The sequence below is a fragment of the Ixodes scapularis genome, unplaced genomic scaffold, assembly GCF_016920785.2.
Source record: "Ixodes scapularis isolate PalLabHiFi unplaced genomic scaffold, ASM1692078v2 PGA_scaffold0__279_contigs__length_252992795, whole genome shotgun sequence".
Lineage (NCBI taxonomy): Eukaryota > Metazoa > Arthropoda > Arachnida > Ixodida > Ixodidae > Ixodes > Ixodes scapularis.
The window spans coordinates 206,292,697-206,306,398 of record NW_024609835.1 but is presented as its reverse complement, the minus strand read 5'-3'; the positions used below and the strand labels follow the sequence as shown (position 1 = coordinate 206,306,398).

Sequence of the window (13,702 nt, the reverse complement as noted above, 5' to 3'; positions counted from 1 at the left end):
CACCCGTTTGAATTTCAAATGGTTTTTTTCAGTAGGGGAGCCTGTGAGAGACACAATAAAAGGCCTTGCTGAGATCCACCTGAAGCGCGGCCAGGGGGCTGCCCTCCACAAATGCATCCCCGCACATGACTCTCATCATGTGCAGGTTGTCCTGGATGCTTCTACCATGAATCCCATAAACTTGATGGTCCCCTTTGATAAGATATTTACGAGAATTTTATACTCCGTCGGGAGGGTGCTAATTGGCCGGAAGTCTTCGACGCTCGGTCAACTGTGAGGAGTGCGCTTCTTGGAAATAAGGAATACCGACGCATGCCGAATGGATGGAGGGAGAATACCTTGTGCAAGGCTGTCGGAGAAAACCCTACAGAGAACAGGGACCAAAAGATCTACTAACGTTTGTAGAACGCCGCTCTAAGGCCATCCTAGCCGGGAGATTTCCGTGGAGACACCTCTTTTATCCTGCTGGTGATCTCTGCTTCGGTGATGTCCTCGTTTATGCCTCCCCCGGCTTTCCGCCGGGATGAAAAGCATCTCCAAGAATCTTTGCAAAAGTTCACCATCTTCAAAACTGACTACTCACAGCGGCTTTTAAGCGCCATATAGAGCGCTTGTTGTATAACGTCCCGCTCCGTGACAGTCTCTTGGCCTACTTGAAGCTGCGATATCGTATTACATTGTGCACGCTGCCGTTCTTTCGTTTTGAAAATATTTCCAGGCACTTCAAATTTCTCAACGGCGGGAACCCTCCACCGAATCCTTGCTCCCCTGTAGTCCTTTTGCATGATGGCCAGCCGGTGCTCTTTGCAGTGGCGGATGCCTTTCGTAAAGAACCCAGGGGACTCGTTTTCTTCTTCAATTAATCGGCTAAGGCATTTTGTAAGTGAGCGTCAATCTTTTTTTCGTTCACGCCCCTTCATTTGGTTGTGTCGTATGATCTCCATTTTTAGGCTTATTTTCATCTGTTCCAAACTAGCAGCGTCAGCAGGTTGTAATGCGGCTGCCTGCGTAATGAGATCCTTGATTTTGTTGTTTAGCTCTTCGAACTCAGTCAAGCTGTCGTTTATTTTCCAATTTTTCCTGTCGGTCCTTGTCCGCCGCGATTTGGTTTATTTTCCCAGGCGCACGATTACGAGCGCATGGTAAAGGGCAGCACTTCGTAACCGTCCATTGAGGCTTCCAATTTGCTAGACACGTAGACCCGGCCGATCCTTGCGTGCGAGCTCGCTTGCCAATGAGTGAAGCCTGGCACAGTTGCCATGGCAGACTTTGTTGCGTAGTGCAAGTCGTAATCACGCATCGGCTTGCGCAGCCCCGCACGGCTGTAGTCCGGCACAAGGCCATTTCAGGAGTCGTTACCATTCAGCACACAGTTAAATTCGCCTGCCAGAATGGTGGGGCATGGCGTATCTAAATATTGGCGCCAGTTCTTGAAAACGTCCTTGCGATCTGCAGCTTCATTTGGCGCATGCACTGCCACTAGTTATACAAGTACATCGTCATGTAAAATATCGATATAGCAAATACGGCCGCTTTGGTCGGTTTCCGATGGCTTTCGGATAAACAAAAAGAAAATGCCGCTCGAAAGCTTCAATGTGTTTTTCTCCTGATAGCTTGGCCTCTTGTTAGAACGTTTTGTCAACCATTTCCTTTAATACTAAGTTTAGCAACCACTGCTTGCGTTTCCGTGCTATCAAACTAGACACAATTGAATGTGGCTATTTTAAGCGGCCCTGGAATCATTAACTAAGGCGAGGAGAGATAAGAAAGGAGAAAGACTTACTGTCTCGAGTGACCTCGCGTGGGGTCGTTCGTGGAGTTTCTGGGCTTTGGGTCAAACTTGCTCTTTCGCAAAGCGGTGTCTTTCCACTTGAAATCACAGCGTGGTGTTTTGTCGGGGATTTGACAGCACGCAGAGCAGTTGCAGAACTCTGGTCCGAGGAGGCCGTCCCTTGCGTCTGCTTGTAATGGCTCCTCAGCGCTGGCAGTGCGGACTTCTTGCCCTGATTTAGCAGTGCTTTCTGGTGCAGTTGTCTCTTCGTTTAACACCAAATTTTCTGATGACTGTTCTATCCTGCTGGGGGTGCCTATAGCGTGAGCACTCTTGTAACTGGGCCCTCGTTATCCGTGCCGTCGTGCCTTTCCTGGGCTGCTTCTAGTGGTATTTGCTCTGCCGTGTCAGTCGCTGTCAGTGGCACAGGGTCAGCTGAAGTACTAGAAGTGCCGATGCATAGGTTGGCTCTGCTTCATCAGCTTCCATAATGTTGTCGCTAACTTTTTCCGGTACCTCCGCGTTAGTGACTGACGCATACGAGCGCACACAGTCGGAGGCTTTGTGCCCGTAGCGATTACACGCCAGGCTGCGTGGAGCTCGGCAATCCTTGCGAATGTGCCCAGTCGTTTTGTACCTGAGGTACTACGGTGCTCGACCCGGCACCAGAACCCGCGTGTTCGCTCTGGGCATTTTCAGATGATGCGGGAGGCTCTTCCTGGTCACGCAATCTTTCAACGCCATGCGAATGAGCCTTGTCTTTATCCTTGCAAAAACCTAAAGCGTACCTTATCTTGCGCAACTTCTAACACTTTCCCGTACGGTTCGAGAGCCCTCCGGACGGATTCATCAGGCACGTGAAACGGCGCCCAGTGAAGTTTGAGGCTCACATCGATGGTGTCCGTGTCGATGACGAGGCAAAGTTTCCCTTTAATTTGAAGCGGTCTTTCCTTCACGAGCTTCTTTTTTGCAGATGAAGAGTGAAGCGTAAGCGTCCACACATGATTCAAGTGAAAGGTGCCAAGTGCTGCAATGTCCTTGAGCACGGCAAGCCGCGCTATGTCGTTACGAAAATCGTAGAGTTGAGATGGCCGTTGAGACACATCCCAGTGTGAAAAAACAGATTTCAAAGAAGCGGGACCTAAATTCAAAGTTGGCAGAAGAATAATTGTAGTTTTGGGGAATGTCATAAGCAGAAAAACCGCGGCCGAAAACGGCCGTTGGAAACGCTCCGACGGAGCTCTTGATTCCACCGCACGAACCCGGCGAGCACCGGAAGTAGAACGCTAGCAACTGAGCTATCCACTATTTTTTTTTTTAAATTAATGCCGTTGTATAAATGACCATACGTACAGGCGAGCGACAATGCAAAGAAACCCGTATAGAATGATAGGTCCAGACCAGCTTGGACAAGGCGCAACTGCTTAAAATCTTTTCATTGCCATTAGGGATTCCACGAGTGGAATCCAGTCTGGCACGCAGATTTGTTCCTTATGCACTTCAACCAAAAAAGCAATACTTTCGCGGAAATAGTGCCCAGCCTCGCGCGTGTCCATGTCGGCACGGGGCGTAGCCATCCTACATGTCCAAATGTTGTGCAGGCCCAATAAAATTAACAGATTAAAATGCACTCCTTCCTCATTTTCAACATAAAGGTAGCTGTTCCCGTACATGTCTAACGCTTTCTTTCTTTTAAGTGAGTTGGAGGACGCCCCTTAGCAAGACACCGTCCCAGCACTGCAGAAAGACGCGCTCGATCGTTTTAGGCTTTTTACACAGAAAACAATTGTCGCCATACGGGACGAACGTCCCTTTCGCCGTCATCAAAATCTTTAAAATTAACGCGCCACTGCGCAATTAAAAAGAAAATTTCTTTACGCCCGAAGAAACTAGCATTCTCTTAACACGTTTTAAAACGTCTTATCCTGGGCCTGCACAGTACACAGCTTTGTACTACTTTGCTATTCACAGAACCGATTTCAATAATCTAAAGACCGCACGAACCCGGCGGTCTTTAGATTATTGCGAAGATAGAAAGGAACATACCATTCCTTTCTATCTTCGCTAACACATCGGCGTCTCGGGAGCCTTGAACGTGCATGCGACGCCAGAGGGCGGCAAAACCAACCAGCGCGAACTGTTGGTCGGGCGTTCGAAAGAGGCGCCATGGCGTCATCCCCTACTCAGGGACTATACGGCAAGCAACAGAAAGTGAGGAGGAGAGGAGAGCACGCTGGGACGTTGGAACAACGAGCACTGTATGGTTGAAATCATAAGTGGGCAGGCGAAAAGCTAGCTGCCCTCGCCTCGACTCACCGTTTGAAAGCAAACGTTAAATGTCGAATGCTGTTTTCCGGCGTTGGTGCACATTCGAACTCTGAGCCGATTCAAAGGCAGCTAGCTTTTCTTTCAAAAAACATCTAATCATCTCAACTAGAGCTCGACGTTCTGATGTCCATGGGTCCTTTAGTCTCCTCTCCCTCAGTTTCTGCCAGTAGGCGGAGCGCAAGTTCATCTGCTTCTGTTCCAGGAGTTGTGGTGACGTCAGAAAGGTACCGAGCCAGGCCGAGTTCTGATTGGCTCCGATTGAAGGATAGGAGGTAGACCTCAAGGCAGCCTGCTTCGGGTTCTATCCACTATCCTTCAATCGAAGCCAATCAGAGCTCGGAGTTCTGACGTCACCACCACCCTTGCAAAATAAGCAGACGAACTTGCACTCCAGCTAGGGAGGTGTTGGCAGCAGTTGAGACACCGTTCCCGGCGCAGCCTCACGACAAGGCGATGAGACGAATTTGCACGCCTTATGGCTAGACCTCGGAAAGTCAGTAGCTGGTCTGAAGAACGGGAATTTCAGTTACAGTGCGTTGAAACAGGATCATCTAGAAGTCTCGTCCAGCACTTTTCACGCCATAATACAGTCACTACTGGATTCACGCAGCGCCTCCTAGGTTGAATCGGCATCGCCGCCAGCGTGTCTTGCAGCGCCTCACAACGAGCGCGACGCAAGGTATTAGATGAGGAGTCTCGTCGTAGGCGAACCATGGATGAAGCACGGAGGTGAAATCGAGAGCGGATGCAAACAAATGGCGTGAAAAAAAAAAAAAAAAACTTTTGCTCAGCTGTCGGCGCAGAAACCACCATGGCGCCACATGGGTAGCAAATAACACAAGCGCCTCGCTGCTGTCGCTGTGACACACGTTACGCGCTAGCGTAAATGCACTCAAATATTTTTAGCTTTTTTCCTATACATTTTGATTTGGTAATGGCGTCTAAAATAAACGAGGAAAGGCTACTTAGTCCGTTTTGTTTATCATCCAAATATTTTTGTTTTGTAATAATTCGCATACGACTGAAGTGAAATTAACTTTGAATGATCGGACTTGTACGTCTAACGCTCGTTCGAATAACTGATTGGTACAAACAGAGCTTGGGGTTCGATGAATTTGGATGAATATAAAGCCCCACTCCCGCCGCTCGCCAGCCCTGCAGGAGACCAGTCTCAATATCCGCCCTCCTACTGGCGCAATCAAATCCACTTACGCATTACAAAGCCTAATTTACGCACCCATTTTAATCCCTAATTTTGGAAAACCTTGACTGCGCCAGCCGTCCCTTTGTACGTGTGCCCATATAAACTCAGCAGCTTCTGAATAGGCCGTTGCACTGAATTTCGACATTCATTGGGCCGTGCTTGAGAAGAATGTTCGTTAAGGTGTTCGGTAATTGTGAGCAAATACGAATCTAAGGAATGTGTTTACTAATTAATGCCGCGGGATACTTATTGATTTCTCCGGTCAGAAAAAAAAAAAGAAAAAACTTGTAATCTTTCCAAGTAATTTGTTTTTGAAAGCATTGCGACGCAGAGACTTTTAGATCAAACTGATATTTTGGAGTTTTACGTGCCGAATCAATCTGTTAAGCCACAGCGGACTAAGTACCATTTTAACCACCTGGGGATCTTTAGACGCGCCAACAAAATCCCAATTACACAATGTCGTCGCGGCATCAAGCCTTCTTCACAGAAACATTTAGATGTAAGTTTAATTGTACATGCTCTTCTTTAATCGCTCTTATCGTCAAAGAGGACAGTCATACAATTTAAATTAATCCCGAAAAAATCTGTTCAATGAGCTATGCAAAGTCAGCATCGTTATTCCAATTTTAAAAGCTGGTAGTTTTACAGTTACTTATTATTGTGACTGGTTTTAGTTTAGCTTGGTATAAAATATATTGATAAATGTGTTTACTGATACCACAAAAATATATTTGAACTTCACTAAGATTTTTTTCATGAAGAAATGTCTAAATTTAAATTTATGATCGGCCTTGACTTGCTTCGTCTGAACTGTTTTCAGAAGAAAACAAGGGCAATATTTACCTAAGCGCGTAGACATAATATCAGTTCTGCTGGTTATGATTCATTCGTAAGCTACAGTAAAAGTCTTATGTGTGTAAGAATTTTTTTCTTCCAATAAACGCAAATGACCAAATAATATAATATAAGAGCATACAAGAAACGTATAAGAGCATCTAATGAGAATAAACAATTATAAAAGAGTTATAAGAAACTGATAAGAAGTTTCTTAAAACTTAATGTATGATCGCATAGTGTTCTTATACGTTCTATGTGATTCTTGTATGCTCTATAATACTTTATTTTGATTATATGCGTTTATTTGGAAGTTTTCTTGTACATGTAAGATTTGTTGCTAGGGATTTTTGGTTATGTGGTTCCAACATAAAACTGCATGCGTAGTGTTTCAATTATTTGAGAGAGAAAGAGAATTAGAGCGTTTTAATATCGTTGAAACATAAAGATAATTAATCATAAAATGACATAATAGAGAAAACCACAAGTGCACGTGCTGGCGATGTCCTTTTTTAATGTTTAATCCTTTTTCAAGATTTTACACCCTACCAAAGCGGTCTCTTCAACAATAAAACTTATTTATTGCACATGGTCCGGGGCTGCCGTCAAGCATGTGAGTGTTCTTTAAACTGTGTTCATGTTTTTGATGATCAATTCGTTGAGTTCATTTGAATAATCTTCGGCGTTCTAAGGAACAGTTTTTGTTCCCATAGTGAGCCAAGACAAAGAACAATTAAAACAAAATATGAGATCAACGAAGTTTTAAACAGAACTTTCAAATTCATTTAACAAAGCTCGCCTTATATACACATATATACACGCATATATACAATGCCTTATATACACCAATAATACGGATAGACTTCACACGAAAACCTCAACACAAAAGAACAGGGCAAAAACAAAGCAATTTTCTCAAACCAAGAATTTATCCCCAAAACTTGGGAAGGTAAAACTTTGCACAACATAGGTTACCTTAAAGCGTTAAGCAGATAAGTTACATATTTAAAAAACTTTTCATTCCCTTATAAGAAACAGAGGGTTGACTGAATATTTTCGGAGCCTATCATTCTCATAGTTTTTTGTTAGCAGTCTCCTGTTGCTTTCTTCTTCTATATCTATGCCCTCAGTTCTCTCCGAATGGGGTTCACAGTTGTTACAATCGTCTAAGTGCTTTTCGATCTTAGAATTTGGTGAATTATGCTTCACCAAACTTTTATGTCCTAAAATTCAATCGTATATAGGCATCGTCTTGTCTGTCCTATGTAGCGAAGTTCACAACATAGGGGAATGTCATACAACCCCTTTATGACATGGCCTGCTAAATCTATTTCCTTTTTAGCACCCCAAAGCCAGCCCCGAATAAGGCGTCAACATTTTTAGCTTGTGCTTCACTTTATAAACCACATTACCACCCAACTTTGATATTACTGCATTGGTATTATGCGAAGTGACATGATAAAAGATAACAGAAACCAGACCCAGTAACACCGGTTTCTCAACCAAACCGCCCCAACAACCTCGTCACCACGCTGGGAATAAAAAAACTCACTGTCCCCTGCCTCCAAAATACGCACCAATTTCCAAGCAATTGCCCTCTTTGTACAAAGTATAAAATACTTTTTGTAGGCGTTAAATGTTACAGAAACAACCACACTTTTCTACGCTGTTTTTGAATATCGCTTGTCGGTGACCAACAAATTTGCCGCTTCCTTCTCGTATCTCCAGCAAACACCACTGCTGGTCTATAATCTTAAACCTACTAGTGCGTCTTTAAAAGGGCGCTCCTGCTTGAAGTCAACTCAGAGCATTTATTCAGTATCCGCACCTTGATCGCCTGCACCGTTGTTTACTCTAAAGACACAAATCTGAATATCAACTGCAGATCTTCCAACCGATTCACTAGCGCTATTTTTTTTGTTTCAAGTTTACTTTATATGTCATTTATACGCCCGCCTGAATTTCTTTACTTTCTTCAATTGTTTTTTTCTCGTACAGGCCAAGAGTCGGGTACATCACTTTTCTATTGTCACTGCCTCAGTCATCAATTGTTGTTTATAGTGTACTAGTCCTCTCTTCAAGCTGAGCCAACGGTTGGCTAGTGCTAAGGCTAATTGGGGCTTCCCGGGATTTTGTTTGAACACGAGTCTCATCGAGGAAGGAAAATGGCCGTTAGTTTTAAATATGCCCGGCGGATAAAATCTCAATAGGAAAGTGCTGAAATCCTGCCGCACCGTTATACGGGATAACGTCCAGCATTTGTAGAAGGGTCGTAACATAATCCGAGCACTAATGTTTCGCATGAACTTCTGAACTTCTGTCAAACAAAAGAATATCGCTCTTGCCACCTGTCTTCGTCGGAGAAGAAAATGTTTGGGGGCAAGTAGAAGAAAAGCTTTGATAGCTTTGACGAGCCAAGGGGAACGGTTTACCAAAGAAGCCTCTGTTGATTCCCCGCAAAAACCTATCAATATGTAAAAAAAAACAAAAAAACAATATCAAATTCATAAAGACGTGAAACCAAAAGCGAAGCTAAAAGACAAAATCTAGAATTCATACAGGCATAAAACAACAAATAATGCTGAAAAACACATTTTAACATCCCTGAAGACTTAAAACCAAAAGCAGTGCTAAAAACAAGTTCATAATTCATTGAGATGTGAAGAACAAACCATGCGAAAAGACACAAATTAGCATTAATACAGAGTTAAAAACAAAAGTTAGCTTAAAAAAAACAATTTAAAAGTCAAATGCTCATAAAAACGAAATTTTATGCTGAACGACACAGTTTATAGTTCAAGGAAACGTAAAATCATGAACCTCTCAATAATACATATTTGAATGTTCATATATATAGTATACAATGACACCATTTCCTCATTTCGACATTTCATTTTTTACTGTGTTTAAATGCTAGAGATTTTGTAAATATTCTCAATGTTCATTAAAAAGGCATTTTACTTAATATTTCCATAACTTATTTGTATAGTTAGCTTATATTCTTAGATTATGAATTCTTTTTCATGCATCTAAGGTTTGGTTGGATTGGTTATTTTTTACTTGAAATCACTCGGAAAGTAATATTGTCACGGGTGGTGACCAATAACCAATAAATAAACAGGAAGAAATAAACGTTTAATCTGGCGAACTTGTGCCAAACAGAAATAAGTAACGAAAGAGCGTCGAGGCAGCAGAAAAGCGGGCGGCGATTCGGCGGCACTACAGAGCGCTAGGGAGACTGGGACTGACTCGACAAGGTCGCGGGTAGCTGCTTATCTGCCGTGCGTCATTATCTCGCAAGTTCGGCAAAGAAAGTTCGAGCGTCGCGCGCTCGGGGCGAGGATGAACTGGCACTTTCGAGAATAAAAAAGCAGAGGGAAAGTTACGTCTGGTGCGAGAATGAACGGGAATCTTCTAGAGGACCGTGACGAAGCGTTGCTTTCTCAGCTCTGCGGGCGGAAATATCTCGCTTGATTTAAAACCTTCAGTAGATTACCGGTATTACCTATAGGCAACCTGCAATGCTGTTTGGTTTGGCGCCATCTAGCGACTGAAGCAAGAAATATTGAGTACCCCTGGGAGTGGCGCCTGCATTGTTCAAACGTGAGCTTTTACTCTGGTGGCGCCGCTGAGCCTAGTGTCTGAAGCAAGAAATACTGGGTATCCCAGGAAGCCGTGATCGCGTAACGTGCCAGTACAGCAGAAGCTACGGCTCTGGCGGGCCAATCGGAACGTGACTGCGTATCACCGGAGCGCGCCTCAACTCCGAAGAAGTGTCAGGCTTTTCGCTGCGTCATGCTCCAATATGTGTGCGTTGCGCTCGTATATGTCACGCATTTCGAAGTCTTCGGCACGCAATGTGGGGCTTATCGTTCGCCGTTTGCCAAGTTACAAAGAGATAGGATGTAACCGTGCGCCGTCACCCTGCTGGCGCCGCCTGGCCGTTGCGGGCTGCCTATCGCCAAAAATTATTTTCCGTCAGCTGGTCTACGAATGATATATATATTAGCCGTGATCCGAGAGTAATGTTATCAGCCATTTTTTATTATATTATTTTTCTTCGTCAAATTAGATCAAAACGCTAAATGGTTAATTCATATCTCTGTTTTCATTCCTCTAACACTTCATAAAGTGCCCTCAAATTTTTGAATAGGTAATATATGTGTGAGTTCCAAGACAAAAGTTCGTCGAAGTACAAGCCCAAGTATTTAGTTTCGCTACATAATCTGAAGGCGAGCAGCAACACACATTGCATTCCAATGGATGCAAAAGCATTGGTTTCGTAATATTATACATATTTTTAGGCTTTTAAGTAGAATAGAGTTTTTCTCGCGTTGTTTACAAAATCAAAATTGATTGAAAAGCAATTAAATCGTTGGTTTTATCTTCCTCTCAAGTGGAGACCGTATTATTTTTAATTTGATTTGCCAAGTTTAAACCTCTATTGTCAGCGTACTGATACATATTACATTTAAAAAATAACAGAGCTAAAAAGTAAACTTATATAATTAAAATCACATGTCCTAGCAAACAGTCTTGCAGGACACCGCAGTTGAGGTGCAGAGCATCACTATCTATTCCCATAATTCTGACTCTGCGTTCGGTTGCGTGAAGTAATTTTTAGTAATCTATAAAATCGTTCTCGATATCCAAGGTTCCTTTGTTCATCCAGTAATATCAAATGGAAAATTTTTTCAAAGGCCTATCCCTAAAAATAGTGCAAGTACTTTTTGATTATTGTATATTCTTTTTCTTGAATTACATTGTGTCTTGGAGCAAGGGCGTTGTCATTTCTTGCTGTCGGGAACTATATTCACAGCTGTTTAGTTATGAAAACTTATCCTGAAATATAGGTCATGTGACCGGTATTAGCAGATGGTAGATATTGCCTAGTGTATATATTGTTCCTTCGTTACACAAGTTAAATGAAACTTTAAGAATTACAGGCTTTTTTTAAAGCAAAAACGTGCTGCGGACACTTACTTATGACAGCACGATTTACACGAGATGTTGTAGAGCAACAGTTGTAAATTTGTGATGTTTGTTTTCACACAGGATGTTTTCAAGAAAGGTGTGCTGCCAATCCTATACTTTAGCGTTGAACATTGATATCAAGAAATCCCAAGTCCAAGAGCTTGCTCTATGCTACGCGAGACACTTGGCGCGAACACGGAATTCTTGCGGTTTTAGCATTTCAGTAATTGAAAATAAACTGAAATAGGAAATATTAACAACAAATTTGGTTCCCCACATAAGCCTATTGCACTGCACCAATGTTTAGTAGAACATTTTACAGTTATAAAAATATGCCGTAAACTACACTATGAGATAATACCACAGCATAACTTGTGTGTCCGATGATGACAATAATTCTTTGTTGAAAAACTACTGGAGCAGCGGAAATTTTATGTTGTGGCCGAGATGCACGCGCGATCTGCTCGTTAAGTCTCTACCCTCCGATTACAATAAGGTTTTGTTAAAGTACTAATTTTAATACTGCAGAGGGTGTTTTTAGTGGCATGTAATTTATTTTTGTCACCCATTTAGCTTAATATCTCGCGACCGTCTAGATTAGTGGTTCTCTACCACTGATGTTTCGCGGACCCCTTATGTACCGGCGGGGACGATGGAGGACCCCGTTTGTGGAGAGAGGAAGGGAAAGGTATAGGTCAATTATAATAATAATTTAATAAATGGGCATAACCAAGAGCTAGTTCGAAGTAGACTTTTTGCATTGGCATGCATTCGAGAAAACGCACCCGAAAATTGGAACATTTCTCCTCAATCTGCAAAAAAGACACCTTTTCTTGCCTGGCTTGACTGATAAGACAGGGCTTTGCGGACCCTTAAAATTCCTTCGCCGACCCATATTTGAGAACCGCTGCTCTGGATCTTATTTTGTTCCGAACTAAATAAATCGAATCCTAATTTTGATGATACAATGAGACAACAAATGCAAGTAAATCATCAAAGCCTGGGCTAGGGGGTCGCGTTGAAGGACACAGCTTTGCGAGCCTTCCAATTATTATGGACAAACATCGGTACTAAATACTGCTATGAAACCAGCGTATGCTGATCGCGCCCCTCTCAGATTTATGCAAATGCCATACTCAAATCAGGAGCAAATGCAAATGATTAGTCATTCTCAATGCTTTGTTTGCTGAGGAACTTTCAGATGACATGCATTTTATAAAACTGCGCAAACGGCCTCGGCCATCTCATGACGCAGCGCCAAAACTTTTGACACTTTTCGTTTTTGTGTGTTTACGCGTTCTGAACACACAGGAATCAGCACATTATCGGCGTGAAGTGCTCAGGGGTTCTAGGGGTACTCACTTTCCCAGCTGCACGTGATTTCCGTGCACTGCCAGGTTTATGTCCGCAGGGCTTTGCCGTCATTATTTTTTCTTCATGCAGAGAATTTCTGACAGCTTTCGGAATAAAAATAGACTAGACCGCATTCTCTAATATGTAGTCTACTTTCAACGGGTTTTATTTTAAACGTTCATTCTTGATATCTCGCCATGCATTTTAAAACAAAAGTGTGTTAGTTTCATGCCGTGTCGCCATTTTACCTTTCCCGGCAAGGATACTCTTTATTGATTTATTTTTGGTTCTATTAACCTGCTTTGAGATTTTAACCTGAGTGGTATATAAGCTTCTTACGTGGGAAGCACTCACCTTGACTGCCTAGAGCAATAAATTGCACAGTCAGAGTATGTATGGTATCAGATTGGGACGAAATGCAAGATTAAATTATGTCGCGAGTTGTTCAGTTTTGCTATCGCTATGATCTGGTGCTATTGAATAGTACACACGTAGCTATAATTTACACAGAGACGAAGGTTCCTCTGCTATTAGATATTCCTAAAAAACGAACCTATTTTTATCGAACACGGCGGCCCAGCGCCTCAATCAACTTTTCAGTATTTCACGGTGCCCTCCATAGATGGCCCCACATGTCCGCTGCGCCTAGAGTTCCTGTATAGGCTCCCTACGGGAGCCAGAGTTGCGCATTTGTTTTCCCCGCGCCGCCACGCCGCTATTCGCCGAGATCCATCACGTGAGGAGCAAAGCATCCGGTGGCGTGCAAGAAAGCCACCTTTACGGTCGCTCCGCCGACGTTTCTCTTGCCCCGGCGTATGTTTCCCTGCTTTCCGCCTCCTTTTCCTCCTCTCCTGTTTTCCATGCGCGGCGGCGCGCGCGGCGCCGCTATTCGCCAAATTTAGTCACGTGAGGAGCAAAGCATCCAGCTCGTGCGGGAAAGCCGGCGCTACGGCCACGCGCCGAGGCTGAATGCGCAACTCTGCTACCGTAGGTAGCATATATATATACAGGAACTCTAGCTGCGCCTATAATGAGCGGAAACCGAAGCGATGATATTTGAGAGCAGTGCAGCAGGATTCTGGGGAGTTATCGAGCTGAACATTGGACAACGAAATTTCTCACACTTGAAGCCACTTTTGGCACAAATTATTCCACGTTTACCAGATAACTTGAAACAAAAAAATGAAGAACAAAGCAAGATCGCATATAACATTAGCCGCGGCAGATACAGACAA

At 43.3% G+C, this 13,702-nt stretch overlaps 1 pseudogene; it reads right to left on the bottom strand.

The window, feature by feature from the left end:
- Positions 1–1,876: 1,876 nt before the first annotated feature.
- Positions 1,877–2,775, bottom strand: LOC115323977 (annotated as a pseudogene).
- Between the last annotated feature and the right edge of the window lie 10,927 nt (positions 2,776–13,702).